We start from the raw sequence: 22,718 nt of genomic DNA, 5'->3' as shown, positions 1-22,718 counted from the left end.
ACATCTAATTAGCATGTTAAATATGTTTGACCCGCACTGGTTAAGATAGATGACTTCCTTACACAAGTTATAAACAGTTGTAGGCATTATGCCAAAACTTAAAAGCAATTTGTGTTTTATGGAAATCTGTTTAAGCTTCCCTTTCAAATTAAAGGAAAAAACAACAATAACAACAACAAAAAAACAGCCAGGCAACCCTCTAATACAACGCATGTCTTCAGAATCAGAATATCAACCTTCTGCAATCAGTGTGTTAACAAATTCATTTTTGCAAACAGCATTCCTTCATAAAGCATGATGACTGTACTTAAAGATAAGGTCTAAACTTCTGTTTACAAAATTGCACAACAGCATAAAAGGCAAATACCCTTTAATTTCCCAATACTAGTTTATTTTCTGGTTTCTAGTTTTCAAATTTGGCCCTATATAGGAAGCAGGGAGACAAATACTAACCATCTAGAAAATGAAAGAAATAATGATTAATACAAGTGGAGAAGAGCTAAAGCTCTCATGGATCAACATGAGGACCAAAGCTGCTTGACATTAATGGAAAATTCCTAGTATAATTCAAAGGGCTTTCAGTTCTAACCAATGTATCCTATATTATTTCACAGTGTAATGTTTTATTTTAGTTTAATATATTGGAGAAAAATAAATAAATTACTGTCAGGCAGTGCACCACCTAAGCCAAGTGATAGTACAGGTCTTTGACACTGTTTTTTGGTTGGTGTGGGGGGAATCATTAAAATAGTTTACCAGGAGAAATCTCTGAATGCTATCAATGGATCACAGCTGAGAGATACTTACCTCCCTGCAGCACTCAGCTGCTGACATATTACTTTGAGGCTATAGCCATCTGTGCTATGGAGACCATAAACAAGTGTATGAGTTCAGACAGACCTGGACCCCTTTTTAGGACTGAGAAGATACAAGCATGAGGTAACAAAACCTTTCTTCTTTCTTTATCGTGTTCTCTGCGTGTAATCATCCAGCCAGGAGAAGCCTTAAAATTGTCCATTGAGAGGACAAAAAGCATGTGTTCTGTAGGGGTATAGTACTTTAAGATACCTTTCTGACTCTGACTTTAACCAATTTTTGAGCCAAGAAAGAAACAACAACAACAAAAACTCACAAATATCTGTAATTGTTGTCACAATGAGAAATCAGCCTAATACTTAACGTTCATTTCCTTTGTTTTTCCTTGAAGAGCCAGGACCAAGCTAAATAGCTTCACTTCCAACCTTGTGACTTCAAGAGGGTCTGGGGAGGAAGACAGGCTTTTCAGCCTATTACTCTATTTATGGTCTTTTGTCCACACTTAATGAGTCAAAGACAATGGCAAAGATAGCAAGCTCTCCACTACAAGGTCCACAATTTTCCTGGTCCTAGTCTCCATCACTTCCCTCCCTTTCTCTTCTCAGAGACCACAAGAAAATAGACAACTGCAGGAGGAAGAGGAAGGACCCTTCCTACTGTGGAAGTGGAGTAGAGGAATACCATACCCTAAATAAAGGAGAGGGGTAGAAAGAGAAAGAAAAGAGCTATGTCTTTCAGTGATAGTCACCCCAAATCTGACTTCTTTCATTATGCTCTCACCTTCACCTTGTAGGAGGATCTGTTTTGTTATCTTTGAAGACTGCATTTGGCCACCCCAAGAGTGATGTTGATATTATTGTTGTGGCAAAATACAGCCTTGTCTACATGGATAGAGAGATGTAAGACAGCTCTGCAATAGAGATTGATTTCCTAAAAAATACTGAGCTACAACACTTAGAGGGCCTTTAGGTTATCCAAAAATAACTAATCATTTTTTTTTTATTATTTTATTATTTATTTTTAATGTTGATGTGCCTTTGTACAATGATAGATTTCTGGAGATGAATGCTATAGAGTATACTAATGAGACATTTCTTGCAACACTTTCAGTTTGGGTTCAAACCAGAAAGCACAGATCCAAGTTCTACTGCCTTGGGGATTTTTTTCAATGTGAGGTTTGGATCCATCCCACTATAAAGAGCCACTATACATGCAAAATTTTGAGATTGTTGTAGGTTTGGCCTCTATCCACTGTCAAAGTTCAGGAGGTTTTGTCTGAGTATTTTGATGTGGGCCTATCTCAGTTTTAGTTTTGGAAACAAAAAATACACAAAGGAAAGAAAATCCCCTTGCAAATATGCAATTTACCTGTCATGTGCAGAAGCAATTTCAGGACTCAGCCTTCCAGGTAGTTACTCATGCACTGACACCCATTGTTTTTAGTGGGCTCCATGTGTGAATAATTATGCACCTGGGAACAACCATTTGCAGGATCAGGCTGTTGCAAAATAATTCACTGATGAAAACTTAAAAGGTAACTGTAACACTTGATTGTATTGGTGTCGACTGTTAACAAACAGAATGTCTGGATGCAAGCTATTGTCACCTTCATTTTAAGATACATTTTAAAGCAGATAGATTTCTCTGTCTTTGATTTCCAGGGCATCTCCTGCACCCCACTTCTAGGAGACACTTTGCAAATGCATGTTAACAAATTCAAATGCTGAAAATGAATTTAACAGTCCTCAGTGCTGGCTGTTCTCACCTCATGAATCCAGAAGCATCTATGAATTTGAAGGATTGATTGGGGGGGATGATCTCATCTCCCAGCTTTACATATTCTCTAGTTTCGCTTTCCCCTGCAACTCATTCCATGCCCTCACAGTTAGCAAGCCAGACTTTCCAGAAAGGGACATGCTACTATAGCTTTTCCCTTGTTTTCCCGTTTTCCCTTGTTTTCCTTTTTTTCCCTTCTTTTCAGGTTTTCTGGTTGTGTTCATCATCACACCATAGGACAACAGTTTTCATCCAAGGATAGTAGTTATTTCTCTTGTTTTTAATATTTTATGTACTTTTTATGTGCTCAAAAGCAGAATTTTACAATTCCACAGATCAAGCAAATCCCAGGCTTTCTAAAATGATACAATAGAAGCTTCAGCTTCACCAGAACAGCTGTAAATGAGGCTTTAATTGTCACTTTAGGAAAAGGGCTGAAAGTGTCTAGCCAGTGAAAATGCAGTAAATTTGAGATGTTAAAGTGATAGAGTGCATGCCTGTCTTCCATTGGGTATAACATCTAATGGTAAGAAACATTCCCATGAAACATATTGTATGCAATATGTGACCAAACATGTTTCAACTTACTTTTCATTATCTTTACAATGAGAAATAATACTTCTTCCTTTTGTTATGAAATACTGTGTGGATTAGTGTTGTATATTTTCAGACTCTTTAGTTTTATATATTTTTTTTGTTTCCCAATGTCTTGTGTTTTTTCAAACATTTTTTACTTGTGAGAAGCTCAAAAAACTTCTTAGGTGTAAGGAACTGATTCTGTAAGTTCAAAACTGTTGTTGGATAAAAGACCTTGATGACAGTTGCATTAAAACATCCTCAAACATCCCTATAACCCAAATTTCATATTCCTATTTCAAAGCATGATTGTCAGAGATTTTTTTAATGGGAGTCCATCAATCCTTATTTCATAGGAACAAAACAACTTCTTTCCTCTGAAGTTTTTCTTGAAAAGAAACACAATATTTTATCAGTAAAAAAAAAAAAAAAAAAAAAAAAAAAAATGTAGGTTATAGAAAAACAGGGGAAAAAAAATAAAGCAAATTACAGCCTGAAATGGTTAAAGATACAAGCCTAAAAGCAGCTGGCAAGAGGGTCAGATACTGGGGTATGCTATTACAATTTAAATAATAGGTATTACTATTAGCTCAGGCTGTAACTGTTATTCTTATGGGATGTCAAATATGGGATGTTATGGAAATATTTCATTATATAATAAATGGGCTTCTCTGAATGAAATCTCTCAACTTTTTGTGACTGACTCATCAGTTCTTTCTGAAAAACTTGGTTTTGACGTTGCTACAGAGACTGCCAAAAGCTGGACTGACCAGTGCCAACAGTTACAGTATCTATGATATGAATGTATTCCCAAAGGGTATTTGCTTAATTTTAATTTTCACTATACCCCAGTTATGTATTCATTCAGGTAGTCTGTTTTGTGCGCTTAAGGGCAATGCAGTTCAGTAGTGGTTTTTTTTTTTTTTTTTTTTTCTTGACTCAAAAGTCAAGATAAATAATTCAAATAAGAAAACAGCTGGAATGTTTGCTGTGTCTTGTTACCTATGTTTAATCATGATCCAACCCTCTGTCCCCTCCCCCCCCCCCCCCCCCAAAAACAAAAACCCAACAACTAAACAAAAAAACCCAACCACAGTAACAACAGTTTTATTTAGTGTTAAGACAGTAAAGATGAAAAAAAAAATAAAATTTAAATGCTGATTTTACAATGAATAGAGTATATATTAATATAGAGTATATATTAATAGTCTGTATTCTGCTACATTATGAAAAGCTTATGTGATGGTTTTCTCACTCAGTTTGAAATTGTTTGGATAAGAATAGAAGAAATAGAAATCAGAAGGCCTGTATTACCTCTGAGTGTCCTACAGAAATCTGTCAACATATAACTCAAGCTATCTCAGAGGCCAATGAGCGGGTGCTAACTTCTAATGACTGTCAGTCAAAGAAGGCAGAGTAAAGGGCATAATATTCTGACTGTGTTGGATCAGTGAAAAAAATAACACTTCATTTCACCGTCTGTCTGTGAGGTTCACTGTTGCAGAACACCAAAACTCTACACAGGTTCAAAGAGAGAGTTGTTAATTCAGGGACGATGAGTCTAGCAAGGGCTATGAAACAGGAGGATATTGATTCTACCTCAATGACCTCCTTAAAGACATTATTCAAGAGGGATGTCTTGCAGGAAGCATCCCAATATGCTTCTCTTGTTCTTATAATCTCTTCCTACACATATTAAGGACAATATACCTAGTTGTACAAATCTTTAGTCAGACACAATAAAACAATATACTCTTCCATTATAGTGATATACTATCTCTGGAAATCATCAGGAGAGGAAGGAGTGTTCTTTTTCCCAGCACTACTGATGTGGGCTCATGTGTGCCAGCACATATTTAGGCTAACGTGAACAGAATCACAGAATTGTAGGGGTTGGAAGGGACCTTGAAAGATCATCAGGTCCGACCCCCCCGACAAAGCAGGTTCCTTAGAGCAGTCTGTCCAGACAGGCCTTGAAAATCTCCAGAGAAGGAGACTCCACAACCTCCCTGGGCAGCCTGTTGCAGTGCTCCATCACCCTCACCTTTCGCATGTTGGTGTGGAACTTCCTGTGCTCCATCTTGTGGCCATTACCCCTTGTCCTTTCCCCACAAATCACAGAAAAGAGGTTGGCCAAATCCCTTTGTCTCCCACACCTCAGGTATTTATACACGTTGATGAGATCCCCTCTCAGTCTTCTTTTCTGCAGGCTGAACAGACCCAGGTCTCTCAGCCTTTCCTCATAGGGAAGATTCTCCAGGCCCCCATAGCCTTTGTGGCCCTCTGCTAGACTCTTTCCAGGAGATCTCCATCTTTTTTGTACTGGGGAGCCCAGAACTGGATGCAGTATTCCAGGTGAGGCTTGAACAGGGCAGAGAAGAGGGGGAGGTTCACCTCCCTTGACTTGTTGGCCACGCTTCTTTTAAAGCACGCCAGGATCCCATTGGCCCTCTTGGCCACAAGGCTCATTGGCCACTGCTGGCTCATGGTCAACCTGTCTTTCACCAGGACCCCCAAGTCCTTGTCCTCAGAGCTCCTCTCCAGCAGGTTGTCCCCCAGCCTGTGGGACGTGTGGTTGTTCCTTCCCAGGTGCAGGACTCTACACTTGCTCTTATTAAACCTCATTTGGTTTCTTCCTTCCCATCTCTCCAACCAGACCAGGTCTCGCTGAATGGCAGCACTGGAGTGTCAGTCATTCCTCCCAGCTTTGTGTCGTCGGCGTACTTGCTGAGGTTTGCTATTCCCTCATCAAGGTTGTTGATGAAGATGTTGAACAAGACAGGACCCAGCACTGACCTCTGGGGAACACTGCTAGTCACAGGTCTCCACCCAGAGTCTGCGCTGCCGATCACCACAGTCTGAGCTTGGCCAGTCAGCCAGTTCTCAACCCACCTTATTGTCCACTCCGCTATCCCACACTTTTTTAGCTTCGCTAGCAGTATGTCATGGGGGACAGTATCAAAAGCCTTGATAAAGTCAAGGTAGATGACATCCACTGCTCTCCCCCCATCTACCCACCTGGTGATGCCATCAAAGAAGGAAATGAGGTTGGTTGAGCATGACTTCCCCTTGGTGAATCCATGCTGACTACTCCTCATAACATTCTTCTCTTCCAATTGCTTGGAGTTGGCATCCAGAACAAGCTGTTCCAACACCTTTCCAGGGACAGAGGTGAGACTTACTGGCCTGTAGTTTTCTGGATCCTCCTTCTTGAAGACCAGAGTGACAATGGCTATCCTCCAGTCTCCAGGCACCTCTCCTGTTCTCCAAGACCTATCAAAGATGATAGAAAGCGGTTCAGTGATCACCTTTGCCAACTCCCTTAGCACATATGGATAAAGAAGAGAGAGGGAAATCATCACATGTAGGCGCTTTCTGATTGGTAGCTATAAAGGTCTAAAGGTCCTTGGTGTATTTGCTGCTTGTTCTCCCAGCCTGTGTTTCTAGATAGATACCAAGGCCTTTTTACCCTTTTTAGTCAGTTATTCCTTCCGAGCAGCCAGTCCAAACAGTGTACTGATGAAAAAAGATTTCTTTTACATCCTTTCAGCTTGTGAACCATATGTACCAGTACTATCTTATTACAATTACTGGACCTACCTCTATTGGTGTTTTATTACTAGCTAGGCTTCTGCAGCAGGGAATATACATGTACATAGACCACATCAAAGAACAAAATGTTACTTACAAGTGGGAGCTACTACTCTAGCAGTAGTGACTACTTCTTTAACATCTGTTATTTTCAAAGCATGCTCTGCATTTTTTACACTACCTATCTGTGAGCAGAAGTTGATTTTCCTGGAAATTCCTGCATCCCAGCAAAGCCAGGAATGGTGGCAAGTTGTAAGCTAAACTGTGCAATGGGAAAATGAGAGGAGATTGCTACTGCAGATAAGTCTGCATCCAATCAACAACTAGAGATCCAGTCAGCAACATTCATTCTGCATGCTTCCTCATTGTCCATGTCTTTAGTGAAAATAACTGATTCTGTTTTTCTGAGAGAAGTTATTTTCAGTAATAATTATTTAATTTGTCTGGTAGCTGGGCATTAGGGATTGATGTGACATATTTGTCTGGAAACAAGTAGTGGTTGATAAGCAAAGAAAGACCTGAGTATATTGTTTAAAATTTCAAATCCTGTTCCAAAACTTTAATACTGTTACACTCTTGGTGTTAAAATGTGTCATGTATGGCCTCCTCTCACTCAAGAAATTCTGTTGCATTTTTTTTGACTGAGTGCTGCCATTCACTGTTGGAAGTTAGTAACAGGAATTGTGCATTCCTGTTACTAACAAAAAGAGAAAAAAGAAAAAAAAAAAAGAAAAAAAGAAACTTCCCCAAAGACTTATTTCAAGTTCTGTTTCAAATTTAAAGTCAAAGTTTAAAATCTGATTATTGAGTCTTCTTTATAAACGTGCTTTTAAGTTTGTTCACATGTGGAAAATGTTTTCAGTTAGAAAAACATAGTTTAAATATTTATTCCTACAAACTGAATATGTGACATGAGGTACAAGAAACCTTTCATATATATAGGAAAGCAAGCCATGTGAATTTTATTGCTCCTGCTGCTCCTTATGTGAGTCTTTGCTGCCAATATGGCTAAATAGAATTTGGCCCATCACTATGCAACCAACAAATATTTATGAACAAATATCTCTTCCTACAGGCTCGTAGAAGACCCATTCTTTAACTACCAATATTCAGTAAGGACCATGTTTATTTGCTTTGTGTCTTTGTACTAAAATGTCTGTTTCTGTACATGATATGGGCCAAATTCTTACCTCATTCTAGAAACAGTAAACTTGGTTTAATTCCTTGGAAGTATATGGAGTTGCTTCAGATTTATGGTGGTAAAAAGGAACATGAGAATTCTGCCTTCCATGCTCATCCATTTTGCACAAGTTCCTTTAACTTGAAGAGAAAGAACCTTAGATGAACTTTCAGGTAACTTAATACTATTGATCCTTGTTAAGAAACCCTGATTATTATTATTATTATTTTGCAATTGAGTGAACAGAGTTAAGCTGAGGAGGACATGGCCATATGCCCTTTTCATCCATGGGCTTCAGAAAAACTAAGAAGTGGATTATGGCAGAGTAAGCAAGGGGAGTGCAAGGGCAGGGAGAAGTCAGGGTCAGGTCTGTTTTGATGAGTTCATCTTCAGTCTCTTCACTGTGGGTGGTAACTGTATGAGTTCCCCCAAAAGTATTTACAGTTGAAGTCATCTTTAGACAGGTGGACTTATTTTGATCCTGCCAATTTTATATTTATTTTCCTTGAATTCCAGCATCGTCCACATTTTTCTGTTATGTAGATGGATGCTTACAAAAAACTTCCCTTTCCAGTATTTTTTTTTTTTAATTTATTATTTTTTTATTTCCTACATTTATGTATTGTTGTTGTTGATTTATAGAGGGTTTGTTCAAAAAAAAAAAAATAAAAAGAAAGAAAACCAAAAAATGTATAGGGTAGCACTCATATAAGGAACTGAATCTCAAAGAAGATGAACGGTCGCTGTCTGGATGGGGACTGTAGTCTGCATTGCAAGGTGCTTTTTATCTTCATCTCAATCAGGTGAGACTTCCCAAACTGCAAGGATTGTGGTCTGACATGACCACTACAACACATGCATGATCCACTGGTACTGATTATCTTAAACTACTTACAAAATATGTCCTTACTACTTTATCTGTGTGCAGAAGACTACCTATAAGAGCACTTCTACAGTGGCAGTTTCTACTAACTACTGATATTTATGTTTTCTGTGTGCATTCTGGTCACTTCTGTTGCAGAAATTGCCTGATCAAGAATCCTTAGTGACCAGATTCTCCACCCATCAACCATTAAATGAACTACTAAAGCACACGAGTAGTGCTTATCAATAGGTCTATAGCTACAGTGGATGCTGTTCAGGGGGGATCTTAGGACTCCTTTTGATTCAGTCCTGGAGAAGTCCTGGAAGTACTTTGTCATGAAGGTGTCTAGGAGAGGGTTTAGTTAGCCACCATCTTTCCAGGCTGTCCATGATCTTCCCAAGGGAGAGCCCATTGCTCTCCCTTCTGCTGGGTAAGCCCAAACAATTACTGCTTAAGTTTTGTGGGGAAGCACACAGACACAGCCCTAATACCCAGCTACACCACTTATATAACTATAGGCCAAACAAATTTCATCCTTCTGTCACATTTATAATTTAAATTTCAAAGCCCTTGCCACAGTAGAATGAAAGTGCTTATTACAGGATCACTGGCAGCTTCCTAGGACTACTTTATGGTTTCTCTGAAAAGATTTGAGTAGACAAAGGAAATGCTGAGTAGCTCTGCAAGGGGCTGTTTTTTTGGATTAGAATTTCAGCTGCTTTTGTATGGAAATTTGGAGATGTCTACTACACATTCTCCTCACTGTCCAGAAGTTAAGCAAAGAAGAGAAGGGCAGTCAAGCTTAAGAATGAGTAAGGATAATCAAAATTGTCTGAGTTTAGAAAGTAACAGAAACACCCTTTGAGAGAAAATGAAAAGAGTTGTTACAAAACTTGAAGCTCTTCAATTGGTTGCATTCGTAGACACAAATATTTCATGTTTAGATTTATAAGAAATGTTTCCCGAAAGGGTGGCATACATTACTCTAGACTCAGGCATTGAGATAACCAAGCCAAAATAGTAGAAATACAAGGCATTCTGGAAACACACAAGGAGTACATGTGCCCATATTTCCATTTATAAACAAACACATATAATTCAAATGTATGTGTCCTGGGATCTTTCCTGAGCTCCTTACAGCTTACACGATATATACATATATATAGGTATGAATATATATATATATATATATATATATATATATATATGGGTACTTATGAATTGACTGTACATATATAGTCACATTGTCTATGGCTGGTACTTGGTATACTTCCCAAAACATCTCCATCTTGGTCTTAAAACCTTTTTTGGGGGCAGGGATAGAAATAGTTATCAGCATTCAGCCACAGCTATCTGCAAATAATGTTCTTTTCCACCAAACAGTACCTGGGGTAGACCATGCTGGTACAATTTTCTGTCTTTATATATTTACAAAAGAACTACTTTATGTATATGTTGAGGATGGGGCTACTTGAGAGACATCAGCTGAGAAATATTGAATAGCATTTATGATTTCATAAAATTTAAAAAAAATCAATCAACCCCCCAAAACATGAAGGATGGAAAGTAACTGTATGTGTTGGATGCATATGTGATATATGGCTTCCAAAGTATAAAAACTTGTGTGTCTGCAGGATAAGGAGCACTTGGAAAATCTGGTGTTGAGGTGGATGTAAGCCAGGCACACAGTGCCTCTGCTGCTGTGTGGGGGAATGTTTGCATATAGGGGTTTGCACAGGCCCACAGAGAGAGCCATGCCAGAGGCAAAGCACAAGTCCAAGTTCAGCTGCCCCAAATGCTGAGCTATACAAATTGGGAGCTTTGTTTCAGGGCAGCCGCCATAATGATGGGAGCCTTATCTGCTCTGGTTTATATGTTTTGCTATAACACAAAAAAAAAAAAGTTTGGTAATTCTATAGATTGTTTCCATTTTTCTTTTTATCCTGGTCTTTTTTTTTTTTTTTTCTTTCAATTTTTCCATTTATTTATTTATTTATTACTTTATTTTATCTTTGTCCTTTGCGTTGCTACTGTAAGGGTTCAAATGAGTGCCACTCTTAATGCTTAAAACTTAAATTTGTGGTCACTTAGTAAAATATTTACTGGGCATCAGAGTCTTTTTAAAATGTCCTCCATCACAACAAGATCATGACAAGATCTTAAAGCACAGAGGTTGGCGTGCAATTTATTAAACTCAGTCTTGCAAAATTTAAAATCAGTGTAAACAATACTCATCTAAAACCTATATTTGATCACTAATTTATTCCATGAAAAGTTACCTTAAATAAAGTTGGGTTAGCTTCATCTCATGTAATTTAAAACATTGACATTGAATATGTTTACCCCCATCTGGTCACCATTGCCTCCGTTTATAGTTAGCAGAGTGAAATATGTAATTTTTCTTGAGATCTATTTGGCAGCTTTTAGACTAAGAAATTGCACCCTAGAATATCTGGTCTAGTGCATGACTTACTGTGAGATGACTCTCATTTCTAAATATTATAGCTGAACAAATCAAATTGAAGGACATCAATATTTGTAAATTTGATCCTTGAGAGTGATAAAATAAAAATTAAAGAGCTGCTTTGATTTGATTGCCATCATGGAATTAGATTGCTTAACTCTTAATGACAATAATTTCTGCATTGCCATTTTGAGCTCCAACATCAGCCACAGAAAGATATCATTTATCTTCCTTTTAACTATTTCTAGTGGTTAAGAAACATATATAGGTCCATTGTGTTCACTCGAGGAAAACTTTCAAGCATCAATTTTCTGTCAACAATATCTACTTTTAAATCTTGTTCAAGTAATTTTTTACTTTAAGTTATCTCATATTTGTAAACCTTCATCTACCTAACTTGTAACTTCCTAATAGAAAAAGCTCCTGAAATGTCTCATGAAAAAAAGGTAGATTACATAGTGTGATCATCAATAGAGGTTTCTAGCCAGTGGTTTAACTGACAGATGTCAGAAACCACTAATATGTGACTGTGATTCTGTGCTTTGTTGAATATTCTTGTTCTTTTCCTGAATGTTTTCTTGAACAGAATTTTGTTATGAATAAAATCCATACCTTTTTGTCAAGTTTTGATTCCACCCCCTAAAAAGACATTGGAATCAACTAAATAACTTACCAAAGAAAAAAAATTACTTACACGCTCCAACATACTTATGTGCATAAGACAAACCTTGGTCATGACTGGTGCTGAAAATGATTCTGTGTGGTTTCTGTGGTAGTTTAAAGACATTAAGCTATCTTACTGGCATTTTCAAAGTATTTCACAAGTGGACTTCGATACAACCTTATAACTGGCCACATCAAATTCATAGTGCCTGACCTTCAACCATTTTGATCAAACTGTAACAATAGAGTAAGAATATGCTGTAGTATGGTGGTATCTCAAGAGTGCCCTGGCAGCCTCATTTGAGAACCACTAGCCTACTGTTGCAGACAGCTCAGGTGAAGAGCATCGCTTCAGTGTAGGATGAAGGCAAGGAGAGAATTTGGCTGACTGTCTCTCAGATGGAAGTTTAATGTCCTTCTGCTCCATCTCTGTGTTAGATGTTAAAGATGCCCTGCTTGTTAGAGCTGGTTGAAAATTTTCCAGTGGAACACTTCTCTGTTGGAAAATGCTGATTTTACAGAATTGAAACATTTCACAGGAACATGTTGATTCCATTGAAAGTTTCAATAGAAAGCAGGCAGGCTGTCCAGGAAGCCTGCAGTCCTGGTTGCGTGCCAGCCAGGGCTCCCCTGGCTCCCCTCTCCCCAGGCAGCTGCTCCTCCAGCTTCCTGACACCCCAACCAGGACTCTGGAGTGGGACAGCTGTGGGGAGGGAAACATGAAACAGGAGGGCATTTGCAGTAATGTTTCTTTGGAAGTTTTCCTTTCTTTACAAAAATATGAATTCTTCAGGAAAAATTACAAAACATTCCTTTTCACAGGATAGGAATTATATTTTCTATCAGTGTGGTCATATTGCCAAACTTTGCTCTGTGTTTGATTGTACATCACATATTTACAACTATTATCTTAGGTGGAAAGTATCAAGTATATTCACACTGAAATAGTGACACAGCTCTAAATCTGTGTTTATTTTCTATGATAGACACACACACAAAGAAGGACATATTCACTGTGTAGACTGTCATCATGTTGAAATGAATTCACAGTTTTATCTACGAGCAAACTCAGAGTTGTTCCAACAGAAACACTGAATAAAAGAGAGATCTGTCAAATTGTGTGTGTGTGTATGACTATGCTAATATATACCATAAGAATTTCTGTGCTCAACGCTCAACTGAAAAAAAAAAAAAAAAAAAAGTTGTCTGGTTTGGTCAATAACTCTGTTGAGCTTTGTTGTTATGGTCATGACTTGAGCTTAGACTCAGTTTTGTTCCTGGGCATGTGCAGGCATCTGTAGACATCAGTTGTCTCAGTTGTCTCATCATTGCTTATATATGCCTTGAACTATGTCTTCATGTTGGTGCTATTGGCATATACATTGTCTCATTAAATGGATACAATCAGTAAGACTAGCTACATGTAACTAATTGTTTGTGAAGTATTTGAGATGATTAGAAGTAAAAAGAAAAAGGAGGCCATATAAACCCAGCATTTGGCATTTTACCACCTGTGGAGAAATGCACAAGCTACAAGTGTTTATGTGCACATGCTTACAAGTTTTGTCTTGCACTTAGGTGTCACACTGCTGATCATTTCTGTGCTATTTCCTCAAATTTGGTAGGTGGCATTCTTACAGTACATCCAATCAGTGAATCAATAAATAACAAAGCCTGTATATTAAGAAAAGTTTAACAAATAAGTTCTCATAATGAAAGTCAGTGTTGTGTTTTTGTTTTTTCTTTCCCTCCAGAGTTTCACTGGCAGCTTTGCTTTTGATCTGGGAGCTGTTAGAAGCCATTGCACCACAGATGAAAAGAGTTAGAAAATTCCATATCATAATGCAGTTAGATCAGTAATTCATGGAGCAGGTAATTCACAATGACTTGCCAGTCCTTTGATTGCACACGGTTTATGACTATTAGCAGTTTCCCCTTTCAAATTTGTATGCTTCCATACTTCCTTTCTGACCTCTTTTTCATCATTTATAGTCCAATTTGGTAGTGAAAAAACATAACTGGTGCTCAAGTGCATGGCTGTCATTCAAACCCCAATGCGTTACTGAGAAGTTTGACATTTGTGACTACCAAAAAAAAAAAAAAAAAAAAAAATCAACCCTCAAAAAAAAAACCACCCTAAAAAAAAACACCAAAAACATTAAGCAGGTGTACAGAACACTAACCAGGTCCCTTGAACAATGCTTTATGGGATTCACAAGTTGCCTCTAGGCTATAAACCTGATTCAGTCTGTGTTTTCAAGGTAGATTTAATCTGGATATTTACACTCCCGAATGTATCTTGCATTACAATGTAATTGCCATATAAATGACACAAACATATTTCAAAGGGAAGGTCATAGGAAGAGAGGTGTTACTGTAATTGCTTATCAACAAGATGTGTTCTTTGAGGTTTAACAATTATCTGTGCTCACTTTCTAAAATTAAGGTTCTGCTTCCTGAGCTTCAGTAAATTGGTTTGCTCAGAGAGGTCCTGGCTCTAAAATTTTCTTAGCAGAAGTGCAAGTGAGTAAGTTTCAAATTAAAAGAAACTGAAAGAAATGCTGTTTAATCACTTTTAATGTAGTCATCTGCTATACAGGTGTGCACATATCACATTTTATTTCAGTTATACTTACCAGGTTTCTGTGAACTGATGTTGCAGCTTTACAAAGGTAGAGATTTCTACAAGTTGGATGAATAACATCAGGTAAATCTTTTAAAAGAAGTTACTGCTTTGTCTCTAAAGGACTTATATAATGTTCAAGTTATGGAAAAAGGGGCCCTGAGAAGAGCATTGTGAACATTTAAGTGTCCAAGTAGGATTAGGAACAGAGAACAGTACTAAATTCTCTAAGGTGCTCAATTAAAATAATCTTTTTCTATATATGAACATAAAAACTATGTGCAAAGCTCTTCCAAGGTATCTGTCCCAGCCTCCAGTAGTCAGTGGGATAGGGACTTCCTTCACCAGAGTTGTATCCGGATCATTGTGTTTAATCACCATTGATAGACATATCCTTCATGAATTAGTCTAATCTCCTTTTGAACCCTGTTATACTTTTGGCTTATGCAGCATCCTGTGGTAATGCGTTCCATAATTTAATTGTTCATTGTAATGAAAAGTGCTTCCTTTTGTTTGCCTGAAAACTGCTGCTTAAAGATGTTAGTGACGGTGCTTGCTTACTCTACCCATTGGATCTTGTTTGTTCTTTTCAGAGTCATTTCTTAATTTTTTTTTTTTTTTTTTTTCTTTTCTTATGATGGCAAAATCCATAGCCAATAGGAGGGAGAAAATGACTTTTTGAATTTGTTTCAGTATTGATGCATTTAGCATGTGAATAGCAGAATATAAAGGTATGTAATATAGTACAGAATATAGTGAATAACAAAGCTGTCATGCCACAGGAAAACTCCAATAAATGTTTTTAACGCATACACACTTGCAAATACACGTGTACATATATGATCAGGCTCCATTTCTAAAGTGACGTGTGCTTATGATCTTCACGTAGCACTTTTGTAGAGAAATATAGTGAAGATTTTGTGGGCACAATGTGACAAGTGCATGGAAAGTGCGGAAAAGACCACAGAAAATAAGTGTTCAGAAAGTGAGCACTGGCATCCACTTATGAGCAAAAGCAGAAAGAAGAAAGTAGAGGTATGACTCCTTCTTGCCTACTTTTCTCGTCTTCTCCTTTGAATAGAGTCACCAAGTGGTATTCATGCCCCTCATGAAATGGCAGGTTTATGGACAGTCCTACACAATCAGCAGAAAATGTAAGACGAGCTATGTATTTTGTATCATCTGAAATCATATGAATTTTGCCATTTTTTCATGTGTTCCAGGAGACAAAATGTTTTTTTAACTTTATGGGGAAAAAATGTGTTTGCTGAATATAGCAAAAATATATATATTTTTATATGGCAAAAAAATATATATTTTTTAGTTTCAAATGAAGTCCTCCCTGCCACTTCAGAGTGTTTATCATTTTATTCCTATGTCTGTTCACTCGGAAAATGTGAAAAATAAGCAGAAATTTAAAACAACAAAAAACCCTTAGATTTGAAATTCAAAGGAATAGAATGTATAAAATATTTTCTCTCTATCTCTCTTTTTTTTTTTTTCTATCATCTGTTTCAAATGAAGCACCAGGCCTTAATGAAATTACATTTTGATAATTTTTAGACAAAATTATCACACAGAATAGATGTCTTTTTTTTTTTTTTTTCTAGTATGCCATTTTCAAAATATAAATGATTTAATCAGAAGAATTTTTACTAAGGATTTCTTCCTTTTTTATCTAACTACAACATTTTTTTTCTTGTTTTTATGCTCTCTGCTTTATTTTATTCTTTCATTTTTCCCTCGTGTCACTCATTTTTGCTTACAGGCCTACCAAAAATTCAGCTTTGACGCTTTATCTGTCCATGTTAAAACCTTGTTGAACAAGCTGGATGGAGCTCATCAAATACAGATGAAAACAAACCCCACTTTTTTCCTAACTTGAGAGGGAAATTTTATTTATTTATTTATTTGTTCTTTTTTTTGTTTTGTTACCTAATTTCCCGTTTAGGAGAGTGTAAGCTCACTGAATGCTATTGTTAGAAGACTTTTCATTTATTTGATCTTCAAAGCAAGTGATACTCATTTTCTTAATGTTCATGTTTCTCCTAGCATAGCTTACTGCTCTTCAAGGAAATTCCATGGAGTAAGAAGTAATTCTGGGGAGATCATCGTGCTATAGACAGCACTGTACTCCACAAAACAGCTTTTTTTTTTTTTTTTTTTTTTTTTTTTTTTTCCAAGGGTGGTGGAACAGTTGAGTAAGGAGCTGTACAAAGAACTTGTTAGCCCTGTACCTCTTCTGCTTTGATGAACAGAACTATCCAAAACTTACTTTTTCAGACAGTAAAGTATCTGATAAAACCAAATTGCCTTGTTATTATGAGAATGCCTTTGAGTTATTGCCATAGTAGAATGAAAATTTTGTTTCTGGATAAGAAAGAGATAATCTTCAGGACATAAACCAGTGGCATTCTATTAAAACTATTTACTATTCATATAAATTTAGTGGATATTTTCAGGATTGTCTTCTAACAGAAAGGAAAATTGGGGTTGTAAATTAATTATTGTATGTTAAAACTAAACTGTTATAGCCTAACAATCTGAAAATGGATTCAACAAAAGTAAAGCTTCTGCAATATTCTTCTTTTTTAAGTTTAGTATATCCTCCAAATTTGTCTTGTCTTGCAGATTTGTGTTGATGAACATCTTTGATTCTGAATCTGTAGTTCTAGATCTGAAACAGCAGAATCTTCTCAAAATTAATCAAAAGTCTACATCCAGGAGAATAAATTAAGACTTTAAGTTAAACAATCTCAGTATTTCAGCAAAAAAAAAATGATTTGAGGTTTTAAAGAAGACTAACAAGACTAATTCTGTTATAACATGAGAATTGAAATTAAAAGGTAAGCAGTATCTTTTTTCCAATGTGTAGAAATATATTTACTTGTTTTAACAGAGCAACTCTGTACTCTTGGGGAGAAAAAAAAAAACGCTTTTGTTCATATGTGCAACCTAGAAAGTCTAATTAAAATATTTCCTAAGCCTCAAATTTAATGCTTTTGTTTTGCTTTGTTTTTAAGAAAACAAACACAGAAGGACTAGTCTTCTGTTCAGCGTATTTGGCTGCTCCTTGAAGGTGTTTGGATTTTAAAATGTTTGAGCAGAACACCAGTAATTTGGTTTACAGATCATAGTGTTCAGTTTCCTGAACGTTATTGCAATGTGGAACAATGACATTACAACAATCTATGTCTACTATTAACTTTTTTTTTTTTCTTTTTGTCTTTTTAGACTGTGTGTCTCTTTGCAAAAATGTGTCTTGGCCAGTTACCTCAGCTATTTACCTAAGTAGCTACAGGACATCTGTTTCAAGATAGGTTGCAGGCACATTACATTTCACCTTCCTGAAGGGGAAGAGGAAAGGAAACTTAATTTTGAAGTTAAGTATTGGCAAAGCTTTCCGATCTTCATAAAGATGCCAGACAGTGACATCATATCTACTGTGTGCCCCTTTGCTTTATGGCTGGAACTTCATTGCATGGTGGAAATGTTGCAGGAGAACGATTGATCTTGACTTTCACAAGTGCTGTACTAAGCAAAAGTAACAAATGGTGTCATTGTTGAAGGCTGTGAAAAAATATTTGTAGTCATGGCTGTAGCTGGAGCCAAAGTCAGAAGCACTGAACCAGAACCTACATAGAACCCAAACTTCTCCAAGGTCACACATTATTTTATTTATTTGTTTTAACTTGACTAAGTACGTTTTTGATCATTTAACCGTGGTCTCTGTTCATAACGGTTCCAGGGGTTTGTGAGAAAACAACTCTTCGGTGTTTTTAAATACGATTTCAATTAAATATAATTATTCAGAACAAATGTTTTCACCTACCACATCATGTATCTGCAATCTGTGCTTCTGCTTTCAAGTCTGTTATAGTGAACATAGGTTAAATGACTGCACAAAATAATTAACAGTGGCCTTGTGTAAAAACAAACACACTCAGAAAAAAAGACTGAAAACCCCCAATCCCTAGTGTGTGTAACCAAAGCTGCATATTGCTGACCAAATCCTAACATACTGGCATTTCAGCCAAAGCTCTCACAAGCTTCCCTAGAATTGAATGCAGTCCACTTGCTGCAGGGATGTATTCTCGTCTAAATGGTGTGTGTTGGAAACAATTATTAGTAAATTTAATTATATCATGGCAAGTACTGTAGAAACTAGATGCATTCTTCTTCTTCTTCTTCTTTGTTTCTTTTTTTCCAGCTCCACTTCTCAGCCACTCAGTCTGTTTAAAACTGTTGCTGTGTTCTGCTCAACACCTGATGTGATTCTCTGAAATGGCTCCATGTCAAAGTTAAGTGAAGTGATCCCTGCACAGAAGGCCTAATTCACAAAATTACTGAATCCTCAAGTTTCTGACTGAAGTCAAGGCAAGCCACTGCTTAAAATCCATTCCTAGACATTTCTATCTTGTGGTGGTGATACTTTAGGCAGAAAATGGCTACATGTGACATATATGTTATCACATTTTTATTCTTCATTCTAAATCACAGTGAAACTCCTAATGAAAAAGAGAACAAGGAATAGTTCAACTTGTAAAATAAAGCTTTCACTAAGCACTGTAAGTTTTCCCAGCTTTACAAGAGAAGCTGCCATGAGACATCTTTTTAATAACTTTAGGAAATATTATGTTACAAATGTTACAAACATATATAAAGGCACACTAAATGGTATGTCAAAGCTAAGGGTCTGACTTTTTTAACTCAAAAGTAAAGACGCTCAAACCAACCTGCATCCATAAAAGAAATGTTGATAGACCCTTAACTCTTGTGAAGCCAATGATTGCTGGCATAAAAAAAAGAAATAACACGTTTTGAAATATGTTACAGTAAAGCTACATACCATCTAGTTTACAGATTTATAAGATTTAGATTAAACCAGGATCTTTTCCGGTGTTTATTAACTGCATTAAAAAAAACAAAACAAAACAAAACAAAAAAAAAAAACACTAAACGAACCTGGAATACTACAAACCAATCAATAAAGTTTAAAAGCTCCAGTGAATCTAACCTATAACAGGTCCTTGTTTGGAGAACATGCTCAAGAAACACATGTGCCTTTAAGAGGTCTTGAAAGAATTTACACCCATGGACCATTACCATTTCCAAACACCCTGCAGCTTTACCAGCCCAACATGTGCTGACTGTATATCACCATGACCCTTTCACTAAAGCTCTTTTGACTGGAGTGCTTTTAATACCCACTTTCTCAGCTGAGCTCAGGAGTGATTTGTTTTACATGCCACATTAATCCTTTCCACATTTTCTGGATGAGGCAACCACAATTCCACTTGTGAGGTGTTTCTAAAACATAGTTATAGGAATAAAGCAGCAGGGTCCCAGACTTGACAACTTCCCTTCGGGCAGCTGACAAAGTGGGCTATCGTGGCTGGTGTTGGAGCTAGCAGCCGTGCCTGGCAGTGAGGGTGGGCTGCTCTCCGTGGTTAGTAAGAGGCCCAATTATTGTTGGCAATTCGGCCACAATTAAAACCCTGTAGGGATCTTCGTAGACTTAATGTTCAATGAATGCTGATGCAGATTAATAAAATCCAGCTCTTCTTTTATAAGCTTAAGATGAAATGCAGTAGAGAGAAACAGGACTGAGAGCATAAATTGCAGCTCTGTAAATCCTGAGAAGTTTATGCCTCACACCTATGTGATTGGAGGGAAAGAGCTTTTTATAAATGGGCAATTAGTGTTCAGCGTACTGGCTTTTATTATGTGGTAATTTTACAGTTTTCACTTTAAAGACGCCCCCCAAAAAATCAAAGGCCAAATGAATTTCTGTTGTATGCATTTATGAGCTTTCTGCATTTATAATGTTAGCTCAATGTTACCAACATAGGGTTTTGAAAATTTAGTGTTGTCAACAAGGCTAACAGAGTGGACCAACCAATTATAAAACTGTTTTTACATGTCAGCGCTGTGCACATTTTATTAACAAGTTAGTATTATACTCCATTTTTTATGTGCTAAATCGAACTGTACAAGTAACTGGAGGACTAAAATTATGTTTCTATCCAATTTAATTTATTGCTCTTCCCCCATAAATTTTACTTGCAAGTTCAATGGTCTGAGCTGAACTATAAATTAGAGTGAGGTGAGTCTCATATACAACTTGATTTACTCTGGTAATTTCTGAATGAAGTATCTGAATCCACGCACCTATCTACAATTGTCTTTAAAGCAAGGTACCACAACAGAATGGGGAAAAAGAAAAAAAAAAAAAAAAAAAGCATTGGCTAATTAAGATAATTAAGATTTTTCTCTTAAAAAGTTTTATGGTCATAAAACAGGCTGCTCAACAAGCTGCTCAACAAAACTACGTGAAACAACAAAAGTAATTTTATGCATGCTAACATGCAACCATTCATACTGTGTGGTAGGTGTCACCAGGTGGTGCCATTTCAGTCTTCCAGAGTTTATTTTTATTTTTATTTTTATTTTTTTATTTTTATTTTTATTTTTATTTAAACATGCAGATAAATACTAATTCATGGGAAGACATACTAATTTTTTAAATTCGGGTTATACATGTACACAGTTGTGTGGAGACGGAGCTGCGTTATCAGAAGCCAAGTCTGCTATTAGTCTAGATCTCATATTAAAATCTGCTCGTCAGGTAGAATTGTTTCTTGTAATTCTGGTGTTAGTGATGAGCTGAGATTCCCAAACAAGGGAATTGCTAGCATGTTGTTTGATTATCTCTGTTCCAAGATTTATTTGTTTGTGGAAGTAAAACAAGTTATACTTAGCATATAACCAGAGGCTGCATATCTGATTTCTCCTGATCTGCCAAGACATCTGCAACTGGTCTGCAGGGGGACAATGATGTCTATACAAATTCCCTTTCTTTAAATTGCAGTAAGACATATTTATTGATCTGACTTTTCAGATATGCTAATTACCTGCAGCTGGGAGCCATGGGCACCCAGCTTTTTTACACATCTCAACTGTGTGGCCTGATTGTTGTGCTGGACATCACATAACAATTCTCTGCTAGTCTGTATTACTATTTTTTTCAACATTCTTTCCCTCTCTGTCTGTATGCTGATGGAGAGTTCAAGAGCATAAAACACCAGTATGTCTTCACACTTTCTTCTTGAGAGAGAGAAGATTGTGGTCCTGTAAAGGAAGAGGAAAAGTACTTAGAAGAAATGTCAAAAGTTCCTGCTTTGGCATATATTCTAGATATAATTCAGTTTTACAGGTACAGGAGCTCTGTCCCTGATCTTACTCTTCCCACTTTGACTGACTGGCCAATCCAAATCTTTCTTGGAGCATGTGGGCAAGAAATAGGTATGGCTGAGCCACTCTTACCAGAAGCTGCTCTTATGCTGAGCTACAGAGTAGCTACTGATTCCTCACTGATGCAGAGGGCAGTGTGAGGAATCCAAGAAATAGCTTTTTTACTGTCATTAAGGAGGTATTAGATCTAGCAAAGAAGAAAGACAAGAACACCACTTACAGCAGTGTTGTGGTGTAACATGGACAGCACATGGACCATATTCCAGTATGATATGTGCCCGGGGCATTCATTCTGTCAGAGGAAAGCTGACATGAGCCAAAAGCCCATGAACTCTCTGAATCATTCTAGGTTGTCAGAACATCTGCGTTTGAGGAAGAGTACAAATGTTACAGCAGATGCTGTCCCAGACAGAAAAGGACCACTTTTCATGGAATAACCAGCCAGCCGAATTTTGTCAGCCATGTAGTGTAATCATTTCCTGAAGAGTACCCTATATAGTACTCTCTAAAGACTTAATTCTTCTCAAATAGAAAACCAGAGGTTTCAGCAATGATTCCTTTGGGAGCAGGATAGACCATCTGGCCCTGGTTCACTATGCTCCTTACAGAGGTAGATGCTTTGAATTGTTCAGGGTCTTTGCACTAGGACTGGGACTGGGATCTCAGGCAGGATCTAGAGAAGCTAGCAGGACAGTGGCACTGTGCAAAGATACTTACATGAAACAGTGGAGCTCTGGCCATATGGCACTATGACCATACTAAATGAACTTAGAGTGTCACATTAACACAGCAATAGTCTATCTGTTTCTGGAGCTGGCTAGTTCAACACATGCTTGTTTTTTTGTACTGGTTACTCCTTCAAGAGTACAGGCATTTCACCTGGTGCTATGGGGTTGATGTGCACTGGCTT

At 37.1% G+C, this 22,718-nt stretch overlaps 1 long non-coding RNA gene across 2 annotated transcripts; it reads left to right on the top strand.

Annotated features, from left to right (window-relative positions):
* Positions 1-809: 809 nt before the first annotated feature.
* Positions 810-19,514, top strand: LOC137852389 (uncharacterized). Of its 2 annotated transcripts, XR_011093794.1 has the most exons (6): positions 810-939; positions 13,686-13,803; positions 14,558-14,638; positions 15,444-15,589; positions 17,186-17,400; positions 17,789-19,514. It is a non-coding gene; the product is annotated as an uncharacterized lncRNA (long non-coding RNA). The 2 variants fall into 2 exon arrangements; XR_011093795.1 differs by lacking the exon at positions 14,558-14,638.
* The last annotated feature ends 3,204 nt before the right edge of the window (positions 19,515-22,718 follow it).

This window comes from Anas acuta, chromosome 2 (assembly GCF_963932015.1).
Source record: "Anas acuta chromosome 2, bAnaAcu1.1, whole genome shotgun sequence".
Lineage (NCBI taxonomy): Eukaryota > Metazoa > Chordata > Aves > Anseriformes > Anatidae > Anas > Anas acuta.
Note: the sequence above shows the minus strand (reverse complement) of the source record. Positions and strands in the feature narration are given on the sequence as shown.